Source organism: Asparagus officinalis, chromosome 10 (assembly GCF_001876935.1).
Source record: "Asparagus officinalis chromosome 10, Aspof.V1, whole genome shotgun sequence".
Taxonomy (NCBI): domain Eukaryota; kingdom Viridiplantae; phylum Streptophyta; class Magnoliopsida; order Asparagales; family Asparagaceae; genus Asparagus; species Asparagus officinalis.
The window spans coordinates 9,134,158-9,141,388 of record NC_033803.1 but is presented as its reverse complement, the minus strand read 5'-3'; positions in this window follow the sequence as shown (position 1 = coordinate 9,141,388).

Here is a 7,231-nt window from a genome sequence, read left to right as displayed (position 1 = left end):
AACATTACGACTCAATTTGTCAACAGACACTCTTACTTCTTCACTCGAGACTGCTCTATCTGTATTTATCATTACTCCTGTTATGAATCATTTTTCTCATGCTCCCTCTCCACATGCTCGATCTAAGCTCTCTTGCAAACATTGCAAGAAGGAAGGAAGAAGGAAGGACACCACATTGAGATATGCTTCAAGCTTCATCCTGAGTTACGTTCCTCAGGTACTGATCATGGTCGGCGACCCCCTCAGTCTCAACCCTCTCGTACATTAGAATTGCTAGCCAATGCTATACCTTCGACCACTTCAGACTCTACTATTCAAGCTATTGAAGGTTTTCGCCATCAACTTGATGCTTTTCAGTATATCACCTCTACATCCGCTGTACAACTCACTGGTATACATTTTACTGGTTCTTCAGCTAACCCTTTAGTTTCTGGTATGGACTATATTTAGATTTTTGACTCTGCCTGTTCCTTTCATATGACTTGTATTGCCTCATTTTTATCCTCTATCTTCACTTCATCTTCTCTTCCCCCTATCTACACACCTTCTAAACAACCATTGTCTATCACTCAGTATGACTCTATTACCCCCACAAAATGATCCATCTGGTCATCTAACACTTGGTCCCGTCTATGTGGCTTCTTAGTTGTGCTTGAATTTAATTTCTATTAGCTCTTTATATATGGCTGGCCTGCTTATCTCATTTTCTTCTAATACTTGTCTAGTGTAGGATCCACAGACAGGCAAGACGATTGGCGCAGGTCGTAGGAGGCACAACCTGTATTTTTTGAAATATCTTCACCTTTTAGAGTCCATACGTCCACGTTCTCTTGTTGCTTCTGTTTGTTCGTCAAAACCCTCTACCTTGCTTCCTGCTAATTTGTGGTATAGGCGACTTGGTCATGTGTCTAATAAAAGGCTGGGGAGTCTTATTCAGTCTGAAGTACTTGGTCCTGTATTATCTAATTCTAGTATTAAGTTATGTACTGTTGTGTTGATGCTCGTGAACAAACAGTCGATAGGGGTTTCCCACAGTCAGATGTAGTTTCGATTCTGGCAACGGTAGGGAAGAAGGAGAGGATGAATATTAGGGCCGACTCCTCCTCCGACTTTATGCTAGATTCTGAGCGTGCGGGGTGGACTGATAGCCTGCACATGCAAGAATCGCAGAAATACAGGGCTAGTTTCCCCCGTGGTACCTCCGACGGTCAAGTCAGTTAGTGAACTTGAGGAGGGTTTTTTAAGAGGTCCCTGGGCTATTGAGGTCCTTGCAGGGGGTTCCTCCCTAAGAGTTATTAAATGCTCTTTATGTAAAAAGAAGATCCTAAAGAGGAGTAAAGCAAAGGTGTAAGAAGAAGCAGAGAGAAGCCCTCTCGTCCTTACCCTTCCTACCTTCTTTATACAGTCCATAGCTTCTGAGATTTTTGGCTTTTTCTCTTGCACAGGAGGGCAGTTGCAGGGTAGGCAGATAGACTGCTGAGTCATCCTTCTCCTTCCAGATGTTGTCTGGCGATTGGAAGAAAAGTCATTCAAATACAGGAGAGAATTGTCTTCTCAGTACCCTGGGTTTGTCAGAAGTGGCAGGGCGTAGGGTAGGTTGGCGGCGTGGTCGTCCTTCTCTCTCCAGGTGGTAGCTGACGATTGGAAGAGAAGTCATTCGTGCACAGGAAAGCATCATGGCAATCTTCTGGGAAATGACTTGTAAGCCGAATAAGCGGCTGGAGTACGAGGGTTGTTAGAATAGAGATCTTGATGAGACTAATCAGTACTGTTGTGTCGATTGACATCTGAAGTAAATTTGGTCAGCTCTTACCCCTTTAGTCGAGGCGGGTTGATTTGTGAGCCATTATTATGATTTGGCGACCCGATAATCGAGTGGGCTTCAGGTCGGGTGTATAGTCGGGTCGTCTGCTCGAGGAGTTGTCTTAATTGCGAGGGGGTGGCTGATCTCGTACTTCGAGTTGGTCATGATGACCTGTTGATCAAAATATGACTTATCTGCTCGTCTGGTCGAGGGACTTGGCCTTGACTGGGCTTTTGAGTCTCTAAGTTGATTTGGACCATAGCTCTCTTGGGCTTATGTAGACATTCTCCCGATATTTCTATCTTAGTATGGTGACTGACCATATCATGTTGTAAATTGGCTAAATTCACTACGTTACCATTTAAAATGAGTACATTTATATCCACTTCCTTATTTAATTTAGTACATTCTGATATTTGGGGCTAGCTCCTCTGCCTTTTTCATCTGGCTACTTATATTATGTTAGTTTTATCGATGATTTCTTTCATTTTACATGGGTTTACCTACTTAAGAATCGCTCTAATGTACTTACTGCTTATCAATCCTTCACTGCTATGATTTTCACTCAATGGCAATCTCATATTAAAGTTTTCCATTTAGACTGTGCCAAAGAGTACCTATCCTCTATCATGCACTCTATCATGTCCTCTCATGAGACTATCTTTCAACAGCCATATCCCTACACTCATGAGCAAAATGGTATTGCTAAACGCAAACATCGTCATATCCTTGATACCGCTCGATCCATGCTCATTTCTTACTGATGTGGCATAAACATGTACCAAAAAGGTTGCAAGTGCACAACCGTGTCAAGTTATAGTATTTAAGATAGATATCGATCCACGAGGAAGGCGTGTTTTGTAAGGAGAAAATATAAAATCGGTTCTTATGTGTGTGTGTGACAGCTAGGAGTGGATAAAGATAATGTATTGTGGAGAGTAGAGAGAGTGGGAAGTGATAGTGTGTAATCGACGAGATATAAAGTGGAGTGGATGTGACAAAGATGAATATGATAAGTCAGGCCAAGAAAGGAAAAAGGAAATAAAATCAAGAATAAAGAGAAATAAAATTTCAAAAAGAAAATGCAAGAAATTAAAGATGGTGGATTCAATTAGTAGATAGTGGGTAATCTACAATTGACCCCCCTATTTAAGAAGAGGGTGATTCCCTAAGAGGTTCTAAGCCTAAACGGACGATCAAACAATAATAAAATAAACCAAAACGACAAACTAACCCAAGAGAGAGATAATAGACATAGGAGATATAGAATTAAAATCATAACTAAAATAAAGTGCAAATTAAACTATAAAAATAAAATTGCCAAGAATTAAAATGGCAAGAATTAAATCTATTAAAATAATAAAGAAATAATCTAAAACAGAGGTTCCTAGCTCTTTGTATTTAAGCAAGACATAAAATTAAACTACAAGCATATATACACAATAAGCAATAAAAGAAATAAAAGAGAAGGGAAAGAAATGCAAACCTCCAATATCAATTCTTTCATCTCCAAATCTTCATCATCCTAACAAAAGAGAAAAAATATTTAAAGTGGTGAAAAATTATTATTATAAATTGCAACTAAAGTTACTAAATTTTATTGGAAGGCCTTCTCAATTAGAGTAGCCCTCCTCTCCAAAAGAGTTTAAAAAGATTTTCACGACCCCTAACCCTCACTCTCTACCCGCTCAATTTATAGTACCATCAGTGAAATGTGAGCTATTGGAATCGAAATAATCTTATCAAACAATCCATTTGCAGCCGCAATTGATGCCATAACAGAATGTAGACATCGTGCGAGGTATCGATGCCGGCATGATGCCGATCGATGCCTGTATCGTATACTCCAATAGTAACTTTGCTTCAGGATTGGCTTCGCTCGTCGAGATAGGCGATTTCCATATATTTATATGTTAATTCCGTTCCGGATTGGGAGATATCGTCAATTTCTTTGGCGGCAAGCGCATCTGAATATATTTCCTTCTTCATATTGGATTTTTGATTTCTCCCGGCTTCTATAAAGGTTAAAAATGAGGAAGGTGAAGTCTTTTAGGGTTTTATTCATTATTTCTTCATTAACCCTGCAATAAAAACCAATTATTAGTGATATATTGTATTCATAATAAAATAGATCAATCCGAGGGTATAATAATTGTAATAAATATGTGATTATCAATACCCATACCTAAACTTTTGCTAGTCTCTAGCAAAGAAAATAAAAAGAAAAAATCCTAATCCTTTCGCAGGACTCGCGTTGTATTTTAGCGTATCACAGCTTTAAACCTATGATACTCCTAGTGGACGAGTTGTGTCTCGTGAGGGTTTGCAGTGATATACCGCCCAGAAATTGGGTCAACTTGCCAATTAAAAATCAGTAATAACTAAATTCACTTGATAAACTTTTTAGATAATCTAAATTGGATGTCAGTTATCACTCAAAGAAAACATTTATATATAAACTCTCAGGTATATTTTTAAGAAAATCTTGAAATATACTTGAATTAATTTAAAACGTTTTGAGAATAACACAGCATCTAAACGTCTTTGTTTAAATAATGATTTCACAAGTTGCTTGATCTAGAAATATTTTCCAAGACCATAATCATACAAACTACCTATTAATTATTATTATTTATTATTTCTACATCTTTCATCATTGAGATAGAGCTTATAATTTTCTACTTAACGCTTTCTAAGTGACCTATTTAACTGAGTTTTGGCCAATGATTCCCAACCCAAATGGGCTTTAGGTCATTAATATGCGAAATACTCGCTTGGGTTAATTACTACTAAACACTCGCCTCAGCAACAAAAAGAACACACAACAGCACACACTCAGGCTTAGGCTTAATAAGAAGAATCACCTCGAATTCACAGTTTTCATATTATATATAGTCATATATATTTCTGCACGTCAATTCTAATTGCAATATTTTTTTTGTTTGCTGTATTTTTTTTATTTTGAAATATGTAATCAACGACACTTCATGAAAAATTCTTCCAAAAATCTAATTAGCATGCAAAAATTTTGCATTATTATTAAATAAAAGTCCAAGTTAAGGCTTAAGTAAACGTATATCTACTTGAAATCATTTCTTAAGAATTTATTTATGAGTTATCAAAAAGTGGAAGCTTAACGTAAATAACCAACTAGGGGTTAGAAAATTTTTAAATTTTCAATAAATCATTATTACATAACTCTAGTTATTGCAAAGGACGATATAAAAAAACAATTTTAGGAAAAGAGAAAAAAATGACAAAATGCACTCAAATTGTAAAATAAAAGAAAAATTAACTAATTCCCACCCCCACACTAAAATTTGCATTGTCCTCATGCAAACTTATGATGGCGATAAAGTAAAGCAGATAAGAAGTGAACTACTTACATTCTGTTTGCTGATAAAATCTGCCATACCTTGTCTGAGGAGGAGGAAATCAACATTTATTCTTGTTCTTGTTTTTTTTCTTTTTTTCTTTTTTTTTCTTTTTCTTTTCTCCTTTTTTTTGCTTTTTTTTCTTCTTCTTTTTTTTTGAAAACTGAAAAAAAACTCTCACATGAGAGAGAATAATTCTTTTATTATTCTGAAATAAACAAAAATAATCATGTAGAATGAAGAATATTCAAATGAAGAGTTACATGTTCTACATTGAATCCTACCTTGCTGTTGAAGAATTCTTCGCCCGGATTCTAACAAATTCAGAATGATATAATCACATAATGTGAATTTTCAAGCATTTCGGGTGTTCAGTAATTCTTCAACAAGGTAAGGTGGGGTATTATTGGTGTTACTGCATTTTGTATTTCTTATGAAGCTTAGACTCTGTCTGTGAAGTTTTGTTTCTAACAACCAATTCTTCTGTCGAAGTTCTGAAAATTGTTTTCGTGATCTATTCTCGCAAAATCTAGTTCATCAAGAAAGAGTTCTTTACATAAATTTAATTCAAAGCAGGCAAATGTTTAAAACGTTTTATTAAATTTCTCAAGACCATGATCCTGCTTCTTCTAAAACTCTAACTTTCCATCAAAATTTCCTCCAAAACTTAAATCACACTCTTCTCTTCTTCTTCTTTGCTTCTCTGAATCCGTTTCGTCGAATGTAATTTATTTCTAGAGCTGATTATTTGTTGGTTCCCTGGATTAAAAATGTTTAAGATCAGCAGTCAAATTCCCCAAAGGAAGTTCATTTGACTCAGTGTTGCTAACAGTTGATTAAGAGCATTAAAGTGCTAAGAACGTCCGTGGGCCTAAGCATGACAGGTGTCTGTCCTTTGGGATTGGAACAGGCCTGATGTTTCCAAGACTACAAAATCACTGGAAAATAAAATTCCAGCACACTTTAATCAGAACATCCCTCTAACTCACCACATACGGGACTTGACAGATCTATCAGCCAACTGGTAAGGTGCTTGGTTGGGTTTCAGTGGCACCTAGACCCAATTGGGCTGATAGACTGACATATGGAATGCAAATTGAAACCTGGCCCCTAAGTCTAAAAGCGGCCTTATCAATGTGATAATTACCAATGATACATGAAATGATGGGGAGACCTGGATCTTTACCGTTTCAAAATGTAATGGGATTTTGCAGCATTTCACTGATATGGCGGGCCTAAAAAGACTTTCTTTGGAACATTTATTCTCCTCTTCTTAGTGCACAACTCTTTTAAATTTAGCATAAGATGAATTTGTCAATTAGCATCTAAGAGAAGGAAGTTTGACCTTAACGCCTCCTTGAATGTCTCTAGGATTTTCTCCTCCTGCGCGAGAGTGTTTCCCTAGCCTGAGTCTATCTGGCAAAGGGAGCAACCGGTCTACAATCATCAATAAGCAGGCTCTAGGTTTCGGTCAGGTTCTTGGTCATCTGAGGGGAGTGATTGTTGAATAGATTATCAGAAGGAGAAAGGAGAACAGGGAATTGTACAGGATCAAGAGTTTGATTGGCGGAGGTCTCAAACTTGAATTATCCGACCTGTCACACTGACCGAAAGTGAATGATTGCAATTCACTTGGAGCTTCATAGGAGAACTGGCATCCAGTGTTATTAGGGTTGACCACCGGTTGACTCGAAATTTTCCTTCTCTCTCTTTCACTTACGGGCACTCAAGCTAGTGTGACTCAAGTGGGATTCTAATCTAGCATAGCTTGAGTTGTTTGGAGTTGAGCATTTGTTCGGTTGAATTGCATGAAAGGAATTCAACGTGCTAGCATTGTTTGAGTCAACAATGATTCGGTTGAAGTAGAAGGCCTTTAATTATGGTTTCTAAACCCTTTTTCCAAGACATTGAGACTTTACCTGGATCTGGAGTGTAGAGGAGTTTGAATTACAGCTTGATGAGGAGGAGAACTGATTTGATAAGCGGCAGGATTGGGTTGTTGATATTGTGAATTGAGAATGAATGGACTGTGTTTCCCCTAGGGAAAATGTTG